General features: G+C 41.2%; 1 protein-coding gene across 13 annotated transcripts in view; it reads right to left on the bottom strand.

Moving 5' to 3' along the window:
* The window catches only part of Mecom (MDS1 and EVI1 complex locus), a 544,883-nt gene that overhangs the window by 491,023 nt on the left and 29,945 nt on the right, over positions 1 to 23,915 (bottom strand). For 5 of the 13 annotated variants that reach the window (XM_071615483.1, XM_071615487.1, XM_071615488.1 and 2 more), the window contains exon 1: positions 1,667 to 1,688. The exons of 1 other annotated variant lie outside the window; for it this stretch is intronic. The gene's annotated coding sequence lies outside the window, so the exon portion shown is untranslated. Of the gene's footprint in view, positions 1 to 1,666; positions 1,690 to 23,915 lie in introns of those variants that run through there. 7 more of the 13 variants (XM_071615486.1, XM_071615489.1, XM_071615491.1 and 4 more) reach the window with 3 other exon arrangements.

Here is a 23,915-nt window from a genome sequence, read left to right as displayed (position 1 = left end):
TGGAAGAGCAGAAAGAAATCAACTAAGCAACGTGTTCTTTGACTTTCTCCAGGTCCAAATCCAGCAAACAAGATATTACATCAAAGTTAAATTGTTTACATATTAGAAGACCTGTCCATTTTTTTCCTTACCATTGATTTCCACAGTACAAAAATATTATTCCAGTGGCAAGGATGTAAACCTTATTCATAACAGGATTTCAACCACATCCTGAGAACGAAGCATCTCCTTAGATAGTGTGCCCTCATTTATATCGAAGGCATGCTGGTTTTATTTGTCAGTGTTTGTCGAGGGGTCACAATATCAGGAAGCAGGAGATGGCTCATCAAAGCGTCTCTGCAAGTCCCCACTACTCATCAGTTAGACAGTACCTTGTTTTTAACATCAGGGCGGAAATGCATCTCCCCTGACCCATTGTTAGAAGCTTCCTTCTGTCTTTAAGTTTTTTGGAAAGAGCACTCAGGACTCAACTTCTTTTTTCCAATAGGTAATTGTCACTAATTAATGCTCCTGCTGCATACAAGAATGTGGACCTGTGACCCCGAGTAATCTGGGCCTGTATCTCTGGCCTTGGAGCAAGGACACTCTAATCTCCTGACACTACCCGTGGGGGCCCAGGTCACAGCCGCAAGGCTTCCCGCTGGGTTCCTGAGCAGGCCTCTCTCTGCTTCAAAGCCAGGGAGTTCAGTGGGGCAGGCTGACTGCAAGGAGAAGATGGCATCTGGCCAGTGAATGCCTTCGGAGCCAGGAGGTCCTTTCTCTGAAGATCTGGAGATCTTCCTGCAGAGGCCAGGGCCCCCAGATTTATTCATTCTACCTCCATTTACAGGGTACCTACCTGTTTTGTGCCAGGCTGTCTTCCATGCATGGAGGATAAAATAAATAAAACAGAGTTCTAGCTGGCAAGAAACCAGAACCAGGCTACAGCCCAGTCCCTCGATAAAATATCCTTTTACATATAACTAGACAGGGTGGTCTTATTTTCCTTTTCTTTTTAAGATGGACAAAAACAATGTCCAAAATATTTCTCATTAATTAAAAAATGAGAAATATCCATTAATATCCATTAATCTCATTCCTCTATAAGGTTCTTGAGATGCAAATACTTTGTTATTTGTTTTGTTGTTGTTGTTGTTGTTGTTCTGATGGTGGTGGGGTTTTTTGTTTTGTTTTTGTTTTTGGTACTGCAGACAAACCCAAACCCAAGGCAAGAAAGGACTCTACAATTAAGCTACATACCCAGTCCCAACTCCATGAGATTTTTCACTCACTCACGTTCCCTCTCAGCTTCCTTCCTCCCTCCAACCCTCTCTTTCTCTCCCTCTCTCTCTCTCCTTTATACATACACAAACTAAAATATGGGATTTCTATGAGAATGACTACAAAACACTAGATTATTAAGAATGTCTATCCAAAATCCCTCACATGGAGCTTTATTTTCTGCTTTTTTTCTAATAGCAGATCTTTCTCCAAAATCAAGGCTAAGGATTACCTTGTGCATAAACACCACTGGATTAATCTCAACTCAATAAAAATGACATAAGCAAATGACCAACTTTAAATAAGGAAATTCTTCTAAACTTTAAAATAGATAAAACAAAAGGCTTGGTGCTCATTTGTAAAGTAGTCTTCACATTAACAAAAGGTTTCTTTGAATAACTCTCACCTGTGTGCTTCTCAAATGTCCACAGCAGTTTGCTTTTCACCATCTAAGAAGATATCCTGCTTGATAAACATGCTACCAGTGTGCATTCTGTAATCAAGCAGGCTGCCTGATGGACACAAATCTGCCAGATAATAAGCAATGAGCTTTGCACATTTCTTTTTGGCTTGTACTGCGGCATACACCCACTTTGAGGAGAGAGCATAGCACAGTGCATAGGAAAGCTGGAATCAGGTTTCTAAGTTCAAGTCCTTCTCCTCCAAGCTGGGCAAGTCATTCACCCCCTCTGTGCCTCACCTTTGTCTTATCTATAAAAAGGGGATTAATAACCATTGATTAGATGAGTTTACATCTCTAAAGCTATTCGAAAGTTTCTGGCCCATAGTAAGAATGACATAAAGCATTATTTACATATTTACATTATTTACATAAGCATTATTTACATATTTATAAAACAAATAGATGATCCTATATTTAAAAGCGGACTTGAGATACATTAGGAATGGTTGAAAATCAAAGCTCACTTTTTCTCAATACAACTTGTACCCAGCACATTCATGTCTCTCCCAGCTGACTATAAGGTGTTAACTCAAGAATCCTGTCTTATCCATCCCAGTATCTCCCACAGGGCCCAACACAGTGCCCTGTGGAGAAAGGGCCCTTGATGAATATGAGCTATAGGAATGAACACACTAGTAGATTCTTTAGAGAACTGAATTGAAAGTTACTTCTGTTGGCATCTTTACCACTATTGGGGTTAACTGTATATCATTGCTAAAATGGTTTAAATAATGCTAAATTAGTTGCTTTAGTAATATGGGAAATTTATAATGAACTTGGTCAGCCTTGCCCAGTTCTTTCTAAATGTTAAAAATCAGAAAACGTCCATTAAATCAACCTCACACACACCTGCCAAATATCCGTAGAGATGGACTACTCATACCATTATATTCATAATCCTATTGTTTCTGGAAATCCCGCTGATTCCAGGGAACTTAATTTGGTAGCCAGGAGGCATCTTAAAGGGTGTTGCTGGTTTTTTGTTTTGTTTTGTTTTATTGTTTTCCAATTACAACTCAAAACAATCTTCAGTAGTTGGTTTCACTCACTCTACAAAAGTGGCTGTGTTAATATATGTTCTTCAAAGTAAATACCAGTATTTCTTGGACTAGATACCATCAACCTTAATTTTATTTTTCTCACATAACTGTTAATCAAGAACTAAACAGATAATTTCCTTCTGTCACACAGCAATTTCACTGTGGTGGAACAAAGTGTTATCTTAAGTTTCACAGAGCAATTGTTCAATAATTCCTGTTAGTGGCTCCTTTCCAAATCTTTGAGAATGGCGCGGTCTGCCAGCCCTTGAAGCAGGGAAGGAGAAGCCAAGGGGAGGGTCTCTCTGTCAGTCAAGAGCTCAGCACCATAGCACATAGGCCATCCTCCCCAAAACCAGCTCCTGCTCATGAGGCCAATATCCAAGGCAAGCTGTCTGTTTGAGGAGGATAGGTAGGAAACCTCTAAATGTTAGGGGGACTAAAGCAAAGGGGACTTGAAGGCATCAAAAGTTTCATGTAATCCTAGTTAAGTGAACTGAATGTATTAGAAAGTTTGGGGAAGAAGAGATAGGGACTTAGAGAAAATCAATTCCCTATAATTGAAAAGCAACACTAAAGATTTATGCTTCAACAAAAAAATAAAAATAAAAATATCTACAGAGAGGTGCATATGTTTGTGTGTGTATGTGTGTGTGTGTGTGTGTATAATTTATTTCCACCTACACTACCTACTTCCTGCTAGAAAACTATCTACAAAGCCATTCTTTTTAGAGTTGAACCAACTAATCTTTTCAGATAGACTGCCCAAGGAAACTCTGATATGTGTTTGATACCAACTTCCTCAAACAAATGAAATAGGCTTTCTGAACTTCAAACACACTGAGCCCTGTGCCTATTTAGGATATCAAAATTGACTGTGACACAAATTAGACAAATTTAATAGTTTAAATTAGTGTATAAGAGCTCAAAGTTAATGATCAATTATACTCTCCAATTTCTCATAAAGTTTGGAGGCCTATGACACAACAGAAAATAAGGTTATGCCTCTATTTTCATTGAATTTTCTTTCCCATCCCTCAACACTACCAACAATTAGGCAAACTCAATATATTTTTTGAAGATGTGTAAGAGGCTTAGTAGAGGAATAAGTCTCCCCCTCTCACAAGAAAAAAAAGGGCTAGATTTTTTAAATTATAAGATAAAAGGTAGGGGCTGGGGTATAGCTCAGTGATGGAGTATCTGCTTAGCCTACACAAGACCCTGGGTTCAATCCCTAGCACTGCCCTCAACCCAAAATACAAGTAGGAAAAATATTAATAGTGGTATGACCATGGGCAATTTTTATTTTTTATGTAGTTTGATATTTTTAAAATCTTATGATAAACACAAATCATCAGTAAATGTGTGTTTGTGTCTATGTGGATGTTCATGTGCCCACACAGGGTGAGGTTTGTTTTCTTGACTTGACTTTGGTGCTTACACAAACCACCTGAGAATCATGTTGGAAATGCAGATACTGGTTCTGCAAGTCTGAGATGGGCCTGAGAAGCTGCATTCTAACAGGCTCCCAAGTGATGCCTACATTGCTGGTCAATGGACAATACTCTGAGAAGGAAAGTATATCGCATAGTGCTCCCTGGATTAAGGGCCAATCCGGGTGTTTTACTCTCCTGCCATGCCAACATGAACCCAACACTATAGAGACAGCAACAAAAGACAGAGTTAGAGGAAATCTAAAATAGTTTGTAAAACCTGGTCTGTGGTCACATTGGTTTTTCTCTTCAGGATCACTTTGTTCTGTTAAGATAGATTTGTTCCCCACTTCCTGTTGGCCAGAATCTAGAGGATCATGGGAAAGGCCAGATAATAAAGGAAGAAAATTTCATACTTATAATGGTTCTAGCCTAAGAATGGACAGCTCATCTGATACCAGTCTATGCTGACCATGAAAGGCTTTCAGACCATGTACCGGGAGCCTTGACTGGCCCTGCTACTTTTGGAACAACCAACACAAATAGATTTTTATTCTTCATAGACTTCTTCCTTGACCCTCAGCTCCACTGCACTGAACCCTTTCCAACCTCTGATCTCATGTGGCTCCCAGGCAGACCCTGGGCTTTTCTTCCTCACTTCCTAAAGCTCCCTTTATCTTTCTGTACAGTGCTATCAAAACAAAAACATAACTTCCTATCATCTCATTTAATCCTATCATTAGACCTGTGGCATGTTATTAGTCCCATTTTGGAAATGAAGAAATGACAACATAAAAACAGGTGCTTTGCCTAAGAAAGTCCAACAAATAGATGACAAGGTTCATGTGAACAACACATAAAATTCCTTTTGTTTACTGCCACTGGTCCTTCAGATCTTGGCCAGCATATCCATTCTCAGGTATAACACTATGGACAATGTTAGTGAATACATATGACCTTAACAGAGACCTCGAGGAAGAAAGAGACAAGAAAGAGATCAAAGCAGAAAAGGGGAGATGTCCTCAGTGAGGTCTTAAAACACCATTCTGCCACAGATGTTCACCATCCTCTCACTGGAAAAGGGAATCACTGAAGACCTTGAGGCATCAGCCTGGGACAAAGACGATGGTAGAGCTGGTGCAGGAATGAGGGGTGTAGATCCCAAGAGGGCAAGAAGACTAGATCCTATTTCATGACCACCCATTAGCTTTCTATATAATCTATCAACCTTCACCAGTCAACTACTTTAGTTCACTTTATCAAAAATAAGCTAAAATACAGCCAATAGCACTGAACTGTTAAACAACAACTAATAAATAAACTTCAACATTGCTTATTCTCACTGAAATATCATTGACCTAAAAACACCAGGTTTAGTCTTAGTAATTGGTATTTTGCTTCCCCGTTGCACGTGAGGCATCTAGCAGAAATCAATTAAATGTTCACTCAATGGATATTAGTAATGAAAAATAAATGAGCATTTCTCAAAGAAGACGAACAAGCCTAACAGAAACCACAGGATGGGCTCAAGTATCACATCCAAAAGCCCCTCTCCTCTCAGACCAAAGAGGGCTGTGTCTTCCACTTAGCAGCAGGGAATGCTGTTCAAGCTGGTGCACCCTCATCTCAACCTTACAAAGTGGCAAGAAAACACGAGGTCCCCTCTTGCTCTGCTTGAGAGAGTCAGGTATCAAAGCTAAAGCAGATCCAAGCCAACGAGAGCCACTCGCCTGCAAACGATGGTGGCATTCTCACAGTTAATTTTTGCTGCCATTTGGGCCTGGATTTATCGTGGTTTGGAAAAAGTAAATTGAGAGGCTAACACGGCCCTCAGACTGAAGTCCACGCGCGGCAGCGCATCCCCAGCCGGGCTGGATATTTAGTGCCAGCTGCACGGAGCAGGCCGACGGGGAGCCAGGGGAGGGATTACTGCTGGATGCTGCCCGTAAATCACGCGCAGCGCTCCACACAGCTCCACATCTCACAAATAAGGCCGGGCTTCTGCGGGGTGTCACCCGCACAAAAGGAAGGAGCGCCCTGGGTGCCTGTGGGCCCCGGGCTGGTCCTTCCCAGCCTGGTCCTCATAAAGCATGGAAGGGCCTCAAGATTTGCACTCACCCTTTTCTCTCAGTCTCTTCCCTCATGTCACCTGAGAGAAGACTGGGCCTCAGGTCCTTGGTGATTTTAGCAAAAGCCTCATTCCAAACTCACTTCTCACTTGTTAATTACCCAGCACGGCCCTGACCCTTGCTGATCGGCCTTTCCCTGAACCAGAGACAGTAAATCAAGGATGTCCTGCAAACAAATATCTGGACAGCCCTACTCCCTGCTTCTGCCAAAGAATGTTCCTCCAAACATGAAAACCAGGGTTTTTAAAAATTTAAAAAAAAAAAAAAAAAGTTTAAAAAAAAAAAAAAAAAACACTTGTTCTCCTTTCTTAAAGCTCACGGGAACCTGTAGGGGGCGCTGGTCGGAAAGGTTCAGAGGACCCAAGGGCAGAAGTGAAAAACAGGGCCCTGGTGTCCCACTGCCCAACCAGCCAGCCCTTCATGTTCTAAGACACTCATCACCATGATTCCTGAAAACAATAGCGGCTTCTTGTTTAAAATGGAACTGCACCTGCTCGAATACGTGTCAACAAACAATTGCTTTGTTTTTCATATTAGCCCTCCAAGCTGAAGCAATGGGACTTCCTGGAGCGAAGACTGGAAGGCTTATTCTTAGAAGGGGACAGAATTCTCATTTTAACACAAGGCTCAGAGGGCCCCAGTGATGGTCATCTTCCTTCCTGCTTTTGTACTCCCTGGTGTTCATCTTATTTGGTTTTCATCAGGTTTATTTCCATTGCAACCCTCGGGCTTCCAACGCCCAGAGCACCATATTAGGCAGCTACTCTCATTTCGGCTTCCTATCCCTGAATGACGAAGGGCTTTTAATTGCTGTTCCACCATTTCAAACAGTTCTCAGAAGGTTCTTTTCCTCCTCTATTGAAAGAGTTGGGAGAAAGCCTGATGACAAGTTTCTTTGCCAAATGTTCACTCATTGCTAAATCATTCTGTTCCTTGATTTTAGTCATCAGATGATGATGTCCGCTTCCAGCTTCTCGGTCACCGTTTGATGCTTGTCTGTTGAACAAATTGGGACCCTTATAAAAGGAGTTATTTTGGTAGAATAAGGTGCTTGGTTGTGATTAAAAAGTGTTTTAAGTGATTCAGCCAAGGTCGTCTCCACAGACTCCGGAAGAAACCACAGCCAAAATACCCTAGTGAGGGCAGGATAGGAGAGGCAGATAACACCTATTATTACCTTTATCAAGGTGCAGCCAGGCACCAGGCTCAGGGGAGCAAGTAAAGGTCCAGGCCTCAGACACCACAGATTCTAATGCAGCCCAGTGCTGGCGATAAGCACTCAAAGAACTGAGATCTAATTATTTTTTTTTCAAAGTGTCTTTGTTTTCTCTTCTGTCAAACAGAAGGGGATTGAAGGCTAAACACTCTGATTTTATGCCATTTTAAAAATGAAAAAGGCACGTGAAAAATGCACACATAGGACAAAGGGTACAGGGCTTGAAGTCTGCATTCAAAGAGCTGTGTGATCTTAGGAAAGTCACTTCACCTCTCTGAGCCTCAAATTCCTAATCGAAAAAAACTCATGTTTCGAGCCAGGTGCTCTCTAAACTCCTTTTCAACTTTGAAAGCCTAGGATAACTACCCTAGCTAAAGATCCAATTTCATAAAGGAATGAAAACAGATGAATTAGTCTAGTATGTCAGATAGTATTGAGAAATTTTCCATTTATTTGAAACTTTGGGCCATTTGACACTTCTTCATCTCTTATTGAGAATTTACTTAACTTCTCAGTATTTCAGTATCCTAATCTGTAGAATGGCTATATTAGTAGCACTTGCTTTGTTAAGTTGTTGTAAGGATTAAATGCATTCCTGTATGCAAGTCTTTAGAACAATGTTTGCCATGGAGAAAGTATTTGGTAGATTTAAGCAACCAGTGGTTATAGTAGTATTACTTGGAGAATATCTATTTGGTCTGTTTGATGGTTTATAAATGTTTCTACAATACTACAGTGATATAGCTCCACCAATCTTTATAACAGCTCAATTCACAATAACTAAGCTGTGGAACCAACCTAGGTGCCCTTCAATAGATGAACAGATAAAGGAAATGTGGTACAAATACACAATGGAATACTACTCAGCCGTTAAAAAAAAGAATAAAATTATGGCATTTGCCAGTAAGTGGATGGAACTGGAAGGTATCATGCTAAATGAAATAAGCCAATCCTTAAAAAACCAAAGCTGAATGTTCACTCTGATATACAGATACTGACTCACAATAGGCTATGGGGAGGGAGGAGTAGAGGTTCACTGGATTGGGACAGAGGGGAGTGGAGGGAAGGAAGGGGGGATGGTAATGGGAAAGACAATAGAATGAAATGGACGTAACTTTCCTCTGTTCATATACGAATATATGACCAGTGTAACTCTACATAATGTACAACAACAAGAATGGGAAGTTATACTCCATGTATGTATGATATATTCAAATACATTCTATGGTCATGTATGACTAAAAAGAACAAATGAAAATTTTTTGAATAAATGTTTCTGCAAATAAACAGGCTTACATAGGGAGTGTTAACTGTGACCTCTTCAAATTGCTCATTAGTAGGTGCCAAGAACACCTGCAGGGCTAGCTCCACGCTGCCACTGTCAGTTTTTGCCATCATTTGCTGTCACCGACATAAAGAGGTAAGGTAAACCCAACAACAAAGGATGAGGCCCCTTATAACTGCCAAGGGATGGAACCCTGGCCATCGAGTTTAAAAGATGATAATATTGTGTTTTAAGCACTCCAAACTCTTTCTCCATGCTGAATATTTTGAGCTGTCACACAGATGCTGACAGAAGTCAGTTCATTCTTAAAAGGGGTTGATCTAACATCACTTCCAGCCATAGGACTCTGTGTCTCTATTATGCCCCTTACTCAGGGTCACATGCTGTATGGAGGCTGTTTTCACACTGGGCAAGAATACGTGGCCCTGTGCCTAGTACTATTTGTGGTGGGCTCTACAAGACATCTCACAGAACATATCGACTTCTACCTATCTGCAGAGATTTATATCATTTATTGTTGAGACATTTTTGTCAGAATAAAAATGTTAGCTGATATCAGTGGGAATTAATTGGTTTGTCTGATCCAGTGACTATTGGCTCTCTTTTATGGAGCTCCTATTGTGTTCCTGGCACTGCACTGGCACCAGAGTCTCAAAGATAAGATCAAACACTCATAAAAATAAACCATATTCTCCAGGACTCTCAGACAGTACTGCACAGTGCTTAATAGCATAAGCTCAGACTGCCCTGGAAGACCGGGTCACTAGAAGGAAGAACACCAGGTTATTCATTAAAAAAAAAAAGAAGAAAAAAAAAAAACTTTTTCCATTTCACAATCTTTCCCAATTCTGCTCTGTTTCAAGATAGAGAATATTTACTGAGTCAAAGATGACATAAAAAGAATATGTGAGGGGCCAGGGATGTGGCTCAGCGATAGAGCCCTTGCCTAGCATAGGTGAGGCTCTGGGTTGCATCCCCAGCACTGAGAAAGAAAGAGACAGAGAAGGAGGGAAGGGGAGTTGGAAAGGGAAGGGAAACTCCCGAAGGTCAGAACACGTCTTCCACATGTATTTGTGACATAGAACTAGGAAGCATGGAACACTGAGACTTGTCAAGTCATAATGTACACAGCAGTGAAGCCCCTTACCTGGACTTTTCCTTCCTAAGTGGTGAAGTGACAGTCCTCCTGATTAACTCTTTGCTTGCTTAACACCTGCTCATTCTAGACTGAACCTAGACAATCTACATGTAAATCCCAGCAATGGTTTGTGCAAAATGACAAAAATAATATCAAAAATGTGTGCTAGCGGCAACACTCAAAATCGCCCTTTTTCGTATATCTTACTTCACTGTGCTCTCTTACTAAGTGACAATGCATCGTAATAATACTATCAAGTAGTGCTGAAGAACAGCTTTCTAAACTGCAAATTTTTCATTGAACAAGCAATTAATTCTATGAGTTTGATGATTTGCATAAAAATCATATGCCAATAACAACCGAGATTCTCATCCTATAGAAAATAGAGATTAGTGTTGGAAATATTTGTTGAACTGGGTTTTGTTTTGGTTTGGTTTTGGAGAATTTATGGTACACATTTTCTAAATGTAAACATGCTAAGTTAGGATAATAGGGGGTCATTAATTATCCTCTACCTACCCTCTTGTCCTGTTTAAAAAAACTGTCTAGAAATAACAACAACAAAAAAATTTTTTTAGATGGAACTAGGTTTCCTAAAACTCAAGTGTGCAATCAAGCGCGTGCACACACACACACACACACACACACACACACACACTTCCTCTGGTCTCTCCTCTAGTGTAATTAAAACAAATGATTCCCTAAGATGTTTCCCACCTCTTTTCTTCCTGCTTTCCCATTCCTTTCCCAAGCTGCTCATTCCAAGAGTGCCTTTAACTCTGATGACTCTTATTAAACACGACTACTTAATTACCATCAATCTATTATGCTGTGTACTTCACCCTCCACTGACACATCTGATCCCATTATGTGCCTGACCTTTAACGGTCATCAAATCAAAGTCATTCTGGTCAGTTCAGCTTGGGCCTGACACAGGCCCAGGTCACCGAGGTGAAGGCACGAAGGCCTCGCATACCACGTTACCCTGCCCTTCGTTTAACACCTTTGTCAATAGAATTTCACAACTGGGAAACGGCCAGATTTCTGCCTGGCTTGAATAAAATGCCCCTCCTATTACAGAAAGCTGAGATAAATAATTACCCACATGCTGACCAGCACTGGTTTTTCTGTAATTGGTACTTCTCCGCCAGCATGCGACACTTCCCTCTTGGATGTTTCTGTCAAAAAAAATCTTCAATTGGAAAAGTGAGAACATATCGGGAAGCCCACTGGAATGTGCTAAGCAATCCCCCACAAGTGGCAGAAGGCCCCCTAAAGACACCCCAAGGAAAGAAACGGAAGGACACTCTTGACAATGGCCACGGCACCACCAAAGTGGGTGGCCGCCTTCCTTCCACTGAGTGGCAAATCCACAGAAGGACTCTGGGTTCACAGACTTATGTGCCACCCTCTGACAGGAACAGCTGTTTGGGCTGCTCTATCTCAGGGTCACAGGCTGAAAAAAAACGCTCCCATTCAACCTAATGAGACAGTCATTTAGAAAGGAGGCTCTTCCTGGCAGTTGGGGCCTGGTCATTGTTACTCACCCATGGGCCTTCCCTGGTGGTAAACATGGAACTGTTTTCCCAGACCAAACATGGACCCTCCCTCGAGGTAGCCAGACACGGTGTCTGGCGTGCACAAACATTTCGACTGGACTGGACGGCCCGACCTGGCAGTATCTTCCCCTGGCTTTACTTTACTAATGTGTGTGTATTTTTACCAGCCCCTCTGGGAAAACGGCCCTGCTTTATGGCAAGTTGTCGGTGACAAGGAATTTCTCATCAAGATTGAGATCTCTGACCATCCCCGAAGCTCCCAGCCCTTCGGAGTTTCGGAGCTCAGGGACAAGGAGGCTTGTCCTTGAAGAGAATGGTGACTTTAGGAAGCAGTGTGGGGGTCCCTTCATGGCTGTCATGAATGAAAAGCCACCTAGAGTCACCAAAAGGCAGTTACAAACATTGGGCAGGTGACAAATTAATAAGTGAGAATTATTTCTTAGAAAAACTGGTTTTTGCTTAGATTTTGTTGTTGTTGTTTTTAATTTCTGGATTCTCTATGGTCAACTGAGTGCTCAGTATCTTATTCTTTTTCTCGCACTTCCTCCAAAATATACCAATCTGGGATGAAGAAATCAATCTCCCTCCCATGAAGCTCTCTCCTCTTACTCAATCTTAGCAGGTTCTAGCTATTTTCACAATGTCTTTTCTCCTTTTTTCGTTTTCTTTCTTTCTTTTTTTTTTTTTAACCAGGCTCTTAAGCTTTGCCTGCTCTATATTAAATGTACTTAACAGTCTAAACCCAATCTTCTCATAACTGGATCAGCTGTTGGTTGAAAGAAGCTCCGTTGTGTGAAAAATACGAAGTTTCACTGCACAAGAAACAGGAACACCAATAATAAATCAGAAAGAAAGACTTCAATCCCATTATCATCTTTCATCTGAGAGACTGAAATTCACAGTCTTTCCACAAATCACTCCCCTTGCTACTAAATGTCTTCCAAAAGACTTGAAATGTCTTCTAAATTGAAGTTAATTGTTAAGGAAGGATACGCTCAGGTGATCTGTCACTAGGCCCAGTAAAAATATTTGGCAATGTGAGCTTCGTTTTCATCTGAGAATCTAAAGCAATTGACCAGCAACCAGACGTTCTTCCCATGTTGGGAGAGGTAATCTGAAGCACAGATCCTAAGATAACCACAAACCTCCCAAGTCGGATACGTCATACCCACCAGCAAAGAGGTCACCCATCCACAAAATAGCATAGGGGAAAAAAAATCACATAAAATATTATTTAGTAGGCAATTTTTCTACAACAACTATTTATCAATTATCTTTCAAAACATTCATTTTATTCATGTTTGCCTAGGAAAAATAATGATTGTGAAAGAACAAAAATAGCTCCAACATTTCCCTGAGATTTTTTTTTCCCTTGGTTTAAAAATGGAATACAGTACCAGAAAGAACTTCAGATGAACATGATATAGGACCGACCACCAATGTGTTTATAACATGAGCTGTATCATCTAGTATTTGTAGTTTACTGTCACCCTCTTAAACCTGAAAACCCAGATTTATTTTCACTGATGATCATACATTAGAAAAACTTCCACAGTACTATGTAAATTGCTCTATGGCTAGTTGGCCCAATTACAAAATTAGTAATAACTGGAGGGGGTGGGGAGTACCCTGTCATTTTAACACACCTTTGCCCTCCAAGTAGTTAATGGAGAGTCTGGAGAGAAACAAAATGTTAAAAAATGTCTCATCTATGACTATTGCTCTCCCTCTCCCTCTCCCTCAACAACGGGGCCTCCACTGATCTCATTAGATCACGGAGGAACGGCTCTGCAGACAGCAGCTCTGAGGTTTGCTCCGTGCCTGCCCCCACAGCAGCCTTCCTCTCCCTCTTAATAACCCATCTCAAGTTCTACAGTGTTAAGCAATCTTCCTTTTCCTCTTACACCTAAAACACACCCAGTTTCTAGTAACAGGCTTCAGGGTTTCATCTTTTACATGATTATCTCAGAAATGTTGAGTCCCGGAAGATTCTGTTTGTCTGCTCCTTAATAATGCCATGTGAATTGAAGGTTTCTTTTCTTTTCTTTTTTTTTTTCCTCTTCCAACTTATCCCTGCTTCTCTTCTCTCCATTCTCTCCAATAAGTTGAGTGTTCCCCTTTCTCTGTTCTTAATGTCTCCATAGATATTTGACTCTTGTGAGCACATACACACGCTCATCAAGAAGAGGATTATGCACATGTTCAATGTGTCACTAAAATTGCTGATGTCAATCTGTATTAGTATCCCCTTAAAGGAGGGCCAATCAATTAACCCTTTTAAGTTCTGCTTAAAACGACTTACAGCAGTCAAAAAAGTGATGCACAACCCTTTAAGCAATGCTAATGTATTCTGGTGAAAGGGTTCCATTGACAGTTTTATGAGACCCGAGCCTAGTGAAAGCAGGTGTACAAGGTCCAACAAAAAATGGCACTACGTCGGGAGGTTTGAATGGAGATGCAGAAGTCATTTTATGTGGTTGGCCTTTGCAGAGCCTCAGAGAAATGAGGCAGGAGTGAAAAGCCATCTGCTGCCAAGATATAAGCACAGCTATTATACTTCTCACTATTCACATGATCATACCTGAAACTGATACGGAGCGACATTACCTAACGGCTTAATACTGCTTTTCCACGCTGCGTTAAATACACACTGACATGAGCCAATCACAGGAAAAGTACCTAGTGGATTCTTAGGTTGAACTACAAATAAGCTAGTTTAATAAAAAATGCACATATAAAATTTTTCCTCTTAATACACACACATACACTCACACACAAAATAAGCATTTCAATGAAATCTAAGTTGGAATGTAATGCTGAAACCCAATAGTAATTGATTCTAATGGCAGCTTTGACGCTAAACTCTCCCTCTGAGAAATAATTACTATTTCTTTTTTGGTCCATAATCCATCTTTATTTTTTTTTATTTCTTTTTTTGTTTGTTTGTTTGTTTCCTGCTGTATTTAAGACCAGCCTTTTTTTCCTTCTTCACATTGACTTGTGAGATAGACTAGACCATCTCAAATATACTTTACCATAAAGCACTTATAAACAAGGGCCATTGGAAAATCAGAATCCAGAAGTTCTGGGAGGGAGTAGAGAAAGATGTGATTTACCTGCAGACTTGAGCAGTGCTATGGTCAGGATACAGGTGAAGCAGAGGCCTCAAGGGCACCTGCTCAGACATAAAGTCAAGTCTGGGAAGACCTGGAGATACACCAATTATTCTGCAAGAGCTCAGGAAGCAGCACCCCCAGAGAGAACCTCAACCCTTTACCCTGGGTCTCCACCAAGAACTGTGTCACCTGCTGCCTGTAGAACTTCCATACAGGTACCTCTCCATCTCTGGGCCAGGAATTCCCAGCTTCCTGGTGTTTTGCTCCAACTGCTGGTTTTACACCTGCTGCGGGAAAAGCCTCAAACATCTTAGCCACATTTGGAAGTAGTTCATTAAAAAGGTTCTAAATGCCTATTTTTTTTAAAATATTTTTAGAACACTCAAAAGAGTTTTATAGCACAGGAGAGGGCAATAAAAGTAAAGTACTTTGCTAACAGTACATGGAAGGAAATTTTTCAAATTAATTTTTAGTGCACATTGTTGCTTCTGAGGGTTTTTGTTTGATTTTTATAGTGTTAGAGGTTACACTCATCATTTTATTAAAAGATTCAGTTAGGTTTAATATTTTTGGAGCACCTTTCCTTTGCAAGCTACTTGGCTAAGGATCCAGAGATGAATAAGACATGGCCCCGTATAGGAAGTTCATAGTGTGGTGAGACCACAAACAGCTACGTCAAGACACATACAAAGCACCAAGGCACGTCAGAGGAGGGGACAACTCATTCCATGGGGCAGAGGGAGTGCAGGAGTTTGCTGAAAAGGTGGGCCAGCATGGTTTCCAAGAAGAGGCAGTAAATACTGTGAACCTTAAAGGGCCATTCAGAGTTCTCCACAAGGGGTTCAGGGGGAGGAGCGTTCCTGGTTCACCGCTCAAAGACCTGGAGAGCAGGAAGCACAGGTGCTCTTGCAAACCAGGAAGTCCTACCTGAGGAGCAGAATGCAGAGTAGGGAAATGTGTGGCATTTTTTGTTGGCCATTATGCTTTGACAAACATCCTACATTGGGCAAAGTTTGGCTTACCAGCATATCCAGCAAAATGCAAAAGCAGAGTGGGTTTCCATGGTGTTTCACCTCACAAAGAACTCAAAGCACTGAAAGAACATACCACCCCTTCTTGTCCCTAGTATCTTGCTCCTTCTTGGAACTTACCTTTTGTTGTTGTTGTTGTTTGAAAGCTCTTAAGATGGTCATTGGAGTAGGAAGAAAGTGACATAAAAATTGTGTTATATTTGCAATATTTACAAATAATAAAAAGTAGATGCTTTTTGCATTTCAAAAATGCCTATGAATACAACATTTATGTGTTTGCTAAAATCATACCGCCATGCAGACAGTATGGTTTTGTAATAGAACACGAGTTTAACGTTTTATGATGGGCTTTGTTCAAGCCTCCGTGTAAGCTCTGTTACAGTGTATGTACCCTTGTCTGGAGAAAATCTCATGAGCTTAAATTTGAGGCCCTTCATGAATGGAAAACCAGAGCAAATGGACCCCAGCCCATGTGACCATCCCCCACACAATGCTTTCTAAATGTTTACTGGATTAATAAATACTAAATAGTGAACTATCAAATAACAGCATCACTCCCCCACTGAGAACTTCTGCTGTTCAAACAGGCATATTTTAGTTAATACACATTTCTTTTTAATCTGGGCTCCCATGTTTATTTTTAATGTGTTTTGGGGTGCATATTCATTATACAGAATAGTGGGTTTTGTTGTGACATATTCATGTATGCATATAACATAATTTGACCAGTTTCACTCCCCAATAGTGTTCTTACGGATGCAATTGGAAGGCTATCTGTGTATGAGAACATGTACACAGATAACACCTTTGTGGAAAACCCATCGCCCTCCCAGGCCTCTCTTGCTAATGTTGCAAGCACATTGCCTCTAAACTACTGAATGAAGACAAGCAGTGAGCTTTGCTGCCAATCACTTCACCTCCACCACTGCCCCCAAAGGTCCATTTCCTGGGCTTTGCTCCTTCTTCAGTTCACTGCCCAGAGTGGAGTTAACAGGGACACACTTCACCAGCTTCAGCCACCACTGGTGGGCTGGGCAGCACAGGCTGCCCGGCCATCCATCAAAACAGGGCCTCCTGAGAGGAACAGAATGCTGGCTCCCACCACCAACCACCTCTACTGGCCCTTCCTTGGAGCCCTGCTAAGGGAGAGGTCTCTGCCCACTCCTCCATTGGCCACCTAAATAAGTCCCAGCAGGACTGGCAGATGGAAGGAGAATGGCTTATGACATCCTCCATACAACTGAAGAAAGAAACCAGCTTTCCTCCGTGGGAGGGAAAACACACAGCAGCTTTTGTCATGACCCCTGTGCCATCTCAATGTCACCAACATCTACTGTGACCCTGGGGGTGAGAGAAGGCCAAACCCTGGAACAACATGATCTCCCAAAAAAAACACAAAACTCTTCACGTATGCGCAGGTGCAGAAAATTCTGAATAAATAAGCTTGGGGTTTTTCTGAGATTCAGTGTGTAGTTATATCAGAGAGCTGGGTTCATCAGGTGCCCAACAGAAGAGATGCTGTTTGGGGCATTTTTTCTTATTGTCATGAGCTATGGGAAGAGAAATCTACTCTGCTAGAAATCCTGCCCCAAAATTAATCCTCGTGAAACTTTGCTCAGCAGTAGAAAGGAATTCTTTAACTCAGTGAGGAGACAGATCCCAATATCCATACCCTGGGAAGCATATTGATGTCCTCCATCTGCAACCAAGATCCTGCTGTGCATACCTCTGCAGTGGTGGAGCACAGGGACCCCACAGAAAGACCCCCCCAGGCTTCAATCAGTGCCCTAGCTTCAAATCTCAGCCTTGCCCCTTAAATACTTGGAAGTTTTTCACATATGCAGCCAGTGTTTCCCAAACTTTACTCATCCTTACACCTCCTTCACACACACCTAAGGGCCACCTGGACGGACTACAGCCACTTAGCGACCTTCTTCACACTCGTTTGTATCCCTCAAATCTACTTAAAAAAAAAAAAAGTTTAAATGGAAAACCAGTATCATTTGCCATACTATAAGAAATAGCAAAAAGAGTGAAAATAAAAACAACGTTGTTAAATTCTAACTGAATTCCCTTACGCAACCACGCTTCCCTCTTTTTATTGAATGGAGAAATGAGCACATATTAAAATGCATTTATTCTTTCTGTCATTGGAAAGACTAGAAGAGAGCTTAAAAGAAAATGATTCTCACTTCTTGGTTCAAGGCCCATGAACCACTAAAATCACTCAGTTCTCCATTCCAGTCTACACCCCATACTTTAGGAAGCCCCCTGCTAATTACATCGAAAGAGGAGGCTAATTTTGTCTCTGTCACTGTTGTTTGGCTTTCATTTTTTCCTATCTCAGGAAAAACAATAGCATTTTGACTCTTTCTCTGTGACATACTTAGTGCCACATGTCACTGAGTTTACAGGCCTTTTCTTCACCAGCACTTGGCTTACGTGAAGGGGATTACACAGACCCATTTGAACCGAGAGCAAGTAAATGCCACTGGCGGGCATCTTTCCTCACTTCTTTCTTCCCTTTCATTTCCCTAGAAGCAGTCTAGAGAGATTTTAGTGTTTATGTAAATTCAAATATATTCAAAATAAAGCAACATAAAAGCCTTTTAGCAATCCATCACATGAGACTCATTCAAATATGGGCTACAAAATTCAAGAACACTCTTCCATGCAAAAAATTCCATTCTCTCCTCACCAGCCATCCAGCATCCACCAATCAGATGATCCTTCTGAGAACAAATTATATTTATAGCTCAATTTTACAGATGGAATGACTCAATCCAAAGAGGCAAAGGTAATCTCCCCATCATAGAGCACCATCTTGAGATTAAAAAGAAAAATAAAAATCTAAACTTACCACCCCATTTTAAAGATGGGCTAACTCAAAGTCCAAAGAAGTAAAGACAATTGCCCAAGACTATATACAAGAAAAGGTGACAAAATTTCAGACGCTCAAAGCTTATGCTTTTGAGTCAAACAGCAAGTTTGGCTGGAATCATAGTTCTCATAGGAAAACAACAGAAATGCTGTTCTCTCTGCCAATATCACCATTAAGTATTATGTCCTTCAAATTCTAAATGAAATTCACAGCAATCCATCTCAGGTAGCTCATCCCCAAAGCCTTTTACTTCCGTTTGGTTTGATTTCCTGACGTCCTATCTGAACAGAGATTGTAAATCAAAAGAAAAATGCTTGGACAGACTTTCTGAACATTTAGTAGGACACTTGTTCTGTATTTCTTGGCCCAAGAGTTTTCAACACTAGGTTCATTGTGTTACATAAGAGTGTCAACAAACGCTATATGCTGAAGGAGAAAAGCAATGGACCTATCGTCTGCTCTCTGTCCCATGCAGCTTCCTAATCTATCTTTTCCTGGAGTAATCTAGGGACTGAGAATACATTTAAAGCAACACAAAATTCTGTGAACATTTGCCCATTCTCCAAAGGCATTTAAAAAAAAAAGATCACAAAACAGGAAGTTCCAAGCCATTGAAACTCACCAGTATATTTGCTTGAAAATCTTCTGGAACAACAAAACGGTACATGCCTATCCAGGCAAGCAGACTATTATAAAAGCAGATGTTTTGCTCACTTCCACCTCAGAGAAACACATTGTCAATTTAGTTAACATCCTCTGGTCGTTTGAACAGGCTTCTCAGGAAGTCAGCAATGATATAACTCAAGTACAATATGATCCTTATGTTCCCATTTATCTCATCCTTGTATATCTTAGCAGAAGATAGATGTGTGTGTGTTAAATGAATTAGAAGAAGAAACATGCTGGTAGTCCAGCTACTCACTCCTCACACTGTAATGTCAACCCACAAAGTGGGATTTGAGGAACAAAAGGTGCTTAGAGGGCGGAGGCTTCATCAGGCACGGATTATATTCCTGCTGAGAGTCTGGCCCTGCCTGTTCCCCACAGCAAGCGCATAATTCACCCACACACTCAACCAGCACGGATCAACCAGTGGGAAGGTAGTCCCCAAAGCATCCCAACATCCGACATTGGGACCCTGGCTCTGCCCTTTCCAGTGACGTGGCCTCAGTGGGTCCTGGGTGAAGTGATTGTTGCGTGCCAGCCAACTGAGGGAGGGAGGCTGATGGTGGGGTCGAGAGAAAGAGGACAAAAGGATAATAAAGAATCAGACTGAGACTAGGGAAAGGGGGACAGTCAGAGAGGAAAGACAGAAAAATGAAAAGGAAAAATGGAGGTAAACCAATGTGACCCTGAGTAAAAAGGGGTGGCTGGTTGGTGTCCACCACTCAGGCCTGCTATTAAAGAATCCATTTCACAGAATAGGGCCGTTCAACATGCCTGAACAGGACCCTCAGTCACAGGTACAGGATTGGCAGGTACAGGATTGATAGGAGCAAGAACACCAAGATGCTTGGTTAGCATTACTGTAGAAGGAGAGGAAAATGGCATTACTGACCTGACTAACCTTAGGTCCTCCCAAAATAGTCATTAAGCTAAATATTCTCAAGTCTCCAGAATACACAAATGTGTGTGCATGTCCAGACACACACACACACACACACACACACAATGTTTTTGCTGGCAATAAGATAATCAAGTTTATTAGCCAGCATTAATAGAACAGGATAGGATTGGCTTTATCCTTTATTTACAGTTTTTGAGGTCATGCTCAGTAGGATTTTTTTTTAATTTTTTTATTAGTTGCTCAAAACATTACAATGATCTTGACATATCATATATCATATATTTGATTCAAATGGGGTATGAATTCTTATTTTTCCCACGTGTACAGATTGCAGGATCACATTGGTTATACAGCCACGTTTATATATACTGCCATACTAGTGTCTGTTGTATTCTGCTGCCCTTCCTATCCCCCTTCCCCTCCCCTCCCCTCCCATCACCTCTTTTTTAAGCTAAGGTGGTCATATAGGGGCATCACAAGTAAGTTTATCAAAGTCACTATTAGCCCACACCCATGACCTGCTAATTCAGGCCTTTCACTTAAGTAACGAATCTCTCTCCCTTGCTGGCAAGAATAATGGGGGCACAAAAGTGGAGGACAGAAGAGCCCCAGCTGGGGTCAACATTTTTCTCTCTTTCAGACATCAGTGCCACCCAAGTAGAATCAGAACTGCAAGGCAGCCAGACATCAGTGAGATTTGAACAAAGGGCCAAAGGGTCTCTTTTTTAAATGTCTGCTTGGGGCCTTGCAAACCCAGAATTTAACCTTATGCTACTGGGGTAATGTTCATTTGGGAGTACTTAAACTTAAATTACTCTTAAATCACTCCTCTGTGCTGGACACACCCAACTCTTGGCAGTGACCCAAACAGTCGGGATACACAGCCCAAGACCCACTGTTCAAACCTGAAACTTGAAAGGCTTCAAAATCCAAAAAGTAAACACAGCTTCTTAATCACTTTTTTTTTTCAATCATCTGCTTCCTCTATCTCCAGTACCTTGTTTTTCTATCGGGTAGTTCCAAGGAAGAGTGAGGAGTGAAATGCTGGTCCAGGAAGGGGGTGGGGGGTGCACAGTGCTCTCAGTGCTGCCACAGGTGCTAAGTAGGGCACAGACAAGCTAGAGCAGGCAGCACCCCGCAAGTCAATCCCAGGGCATTGGCCAGCACAGCATAAGGGACAGGTTGCTGCTCTAAGTTTACAAATGGTGTGACTTTGGGGAAGTTCCTGGACTTCTATGCTACTGCTTTCTCATCTGTAAAATGAGGACAATGGCAATATCCAATTCATAGGGATCTTGTGGAAATAAATGAGCATATATGTATATATGTTTAGAATACTGCCTATTAACTTTATTATTATCATCATTAGTATTCCTTAGTTTATATACTATGGAGGACTTCCCATTGTCTACTAAGATAAAGTTGCATACCCTGGTATAGCATTCAAGGTTGGAACCATCTGCCCAACCTACTTTTTCAGGACCATCTCTCACTACTACCTGCCATGCACCATTTGCTTAAAACAAAGAAGAGGATGCATCATTCCTCTTAATTCTCTAATTCAGTTTTCTCTTCATTCTCTCCACCCTCCACATTTCATCAAAAGTAGATCCATCTATCAATAACATACCCATATGCTGCACATTCTATTAGCTTGAATTTCCAAATATTCATTAAATGTGTAAAATTCAATATCCCCAGTTTATACACAATGAAACAATGTCTATAGTTTCTCATATGACACAACTCCAGACACTTTACAGTCTACTTTAACCTCTTCTTCACATGCTCTGGTTATCAGTGTCCTTCTTCAAAAGTAACAACTAGTTGGGCAGAGTAGTGCACACCTGTAACCCCAGATACTCGAGAGGCTGAAGCAGGAGGATCACAAATTGGAGGCCAGCCTGAGAAATTTAAAGAGACCTGTTTTTTAAAAAAAGGGAGGGGGCTGCACCAGTGCTCCTTGATTCAATCCCCAGTACCAGGAAAAAAAAAAAAAAAAAGCTGTATTAGAAAATCTTAATTATGCTCTGACTAATCAAGAGTATAAAAGGGTGGATTATTCTCACAATTTATTCCTTTATTGCACCTTAATATAATGCCAGTTTTTCTGCAGCAGTGTGATATCCCTTATTCATACATAGCTTCTGTTCAACTAATTACTCTTCACTTGAATATGCTGTCAAGCCATCCCATAATGATGCAATTAATTCTTTAAACCTAAAGGAACAGTTTTACATTTGTGTCTCCTGAGTGGCGACTTGCAGGTCACAGGGCAGAGTTCCAACTTGATAAAATAAGTTGTAACATACTTTGTTATCTCCTATACTGTCTATATCTTCCAGTGAAGTCATCAGAAAAAACTGAAAAGCATTCTATCTGCGTCATGGATACCAATGAGAAATAATATAGGGCAAGGGCAGATGAATGCAGCCATCTACCCAGGAGTCTCCTCAGCTTAACAGATCCACAGACCTTTAGATATGGTTATTTCATCAGCTGTCTAACTCACTCATCCCACTTTGATGACCTTATCCACAAAGACAGAATGCAACTTCATAAAATGCTTCTTGAAACCGAGGTTTTCAATATCCATGCCATTCTCCTAGTAAAGAATCTTTCTTTTTAAGTTTAAGGGCCTATTTTTTCATGACAAACATGTTTGTTTCCTAACAATTAACACTCTTTTCTAATGTTCCAAAACAATGCCTGGATATTTTTTTCATGAAATAGAAGACTGAGAGAGAAGTTATAGGAAGAAGACCAGAGATCCCAACCAGTGCAGTGTTTGTTCTACTAAAATTTAGATGAACTTCTGAATACAATTCTGCCATTCCTTAGAAGTTTCTAATAGCTGACAAAGAAGGTACACCTCCTGGAACCTTTAGACTTTTGAAGGTCCTTAATTCTATCCCCAATTGGCCTTCTAGATTTTATCTGTCGAGCCATACCACAGACTAGCAAGAGCCAAGATCTTCTGGGCTCAATTTCCTGAAATTTTTTAAAATTTCAGTCATACTAATTCTACATTCTTTCCTTGAAACTTCTATCTGTTGAGAAACACATTTCATTTTCCTATTTCCACCATAATCCAGAGACAAATAGGCTCTGAATAGAGAAAATGATCTTGTGTGTCAGACCTGGCCTAAGATTCTACACTGCACTGTTTCTAAATAGGCTGCAGTAAGACAATATTACCCTAGGTAAATGTATGATGACCCAAATGTGTGACTCTACTTCTTGTACAACCAGAAGAAATGAAAAATTGTGCTCCATTTGTGTACTATGAATCGAAATGCATTCTGCTGTCATGTATAACTAATTAGAACAAATTAATTAACTAAAAAAAATAGGCTGCAGTAACTTATCTCCATGAATGCCCCACCATGCCCATGAACCCCAAGTCCCAGTATTCATGTCCCTGTGTAGTCCCCTTTCCATGAATCTGGGTTGGCCCTGCTATGTGCGATTAACCAATAGAATACAGTAGAACTGACACAGCACAACCTCAGTGCTAAGTGACATGGCTCCCTTGTTGCCAAGCCCAGCAGCCAGCCTATTGGTCCCTGCAGAGTGGCAGAGTTGCAGCACAAGTGGGCTGGCTGCATGGAGCCTTTACAGGCGTGGTAGACCTGAGGTATGGCAAGTCAGCACCAGGCGAGCCAAAGTGCACTGATCCAACACCCTGCTACAGTGGGATACCACTGCAGAAGGGCGCTCCACACAGCACGGCAGCCCCATCCAGCAACCTCAACCTCCCAATTCCAACCTGCCATGAAGAAATGGAAGTGGGGCAGACT

The sequence above is a fragment of the Marmota flaviventris genome, chromosome 8 (assembly GCF_047511675.1).
Source record: "Marmota flaviventris isolate mMarFla1 chromosome 8, mMarFla1.hap1, whole genome shotgun sequence".
Taxonomy (NCBI): Eukaryota; Metazoa; Chordata; class Mammalia; order Rodentia; family Sciuridae; genus Marmota; species Marmota flaviventris.
This window is presented reverse-complemented; position numbering and strand designations above follow the sequence as displayed.